The sequence below is a fragment of the Limulus polyphemus genome, unplaced genomic scaffold (genome assembly GCF_000517525.1).
Source record: "Limulus polyphemus unplaced genomic scaffold, Limulus_polyphemus-2.1.2 Scaffold1246, whole genome shotgun sequence".
Lineage (NCBI taxonomy): Eukaryota > Metazoa > Arthropoda > Merostomata > Xiphosura > Limulidae > Limulus > Limulus polyphemus.
In genome coordinates this window covers 58,564-59,360 of record NW_013666856.1, presented here as the reverse complement: position 1 = coordinate 59,360, position 797 = coordinate 58,564, and positions in this window count along the sequence as shown.

The window sequence follows — 797 nt, the reverse complement described above, 5'->3', positions numbered from 1 at the left end:
AAATTAGTTAAAAGTACCCACCGATTTGGAAGAAAATTAGTTAAAAGTACCCACCGATTGGGAAGAAAACCAGTTAAAAGTACCCACCGATTGGAAAGAAAACCAGTTAAAAGTACCCACCGATTGGGAAGAAAACCAGTTAAAAGTACCCACCGATTGGAAGAAAATTAGTTAAAAGTACCCACCGATTGGGAAGAAAACCAGTTAGAAGTACGATTAATGGGATTGATTATCACAGTTGTAACAGCTGAAAGTGCGGAGGATGTTTAGCTGGACTTTTTGATATACATCTCGATACTCTAACTACTAGGTCAATCCCACTCTTTAGAGGAAACAATTTAGGAATAGAAACAGACACTTAACACAATTTGCTTAAAAATGAAGAAAGAAGAAAAAGTTTCTTTCCACAGAAGAGTTGAAATATAACGTTGTAAAACATATTTTCGATGATTTAATTTAAATGTTAGAGCACACTCAACATTAAAATCAAGAAAGTTCATAAACTGCCCAGAATACCTAGAAAATTCACGATGACGTCAACTAATAGCTATATTATGGGTTCATCAACATAAATACGAGTAATTACTGAAGTGTTGGATAAGAAAGTAATAACATATTCAGTGAGTGAATACTGAGCAACTGTTGATCGAGAGTAGATCGATCTAGTAAAGTTATTCAGTTATTGTTTCTGTAAGCTAATCAGTCAATTAGTTAGCATTTGATATCTCAACCAAGGAAATTTTTCTTAAACGTTATTAATGTATAAGGCCTACAGCAGTTTCAGAGCTTAAGTAAAA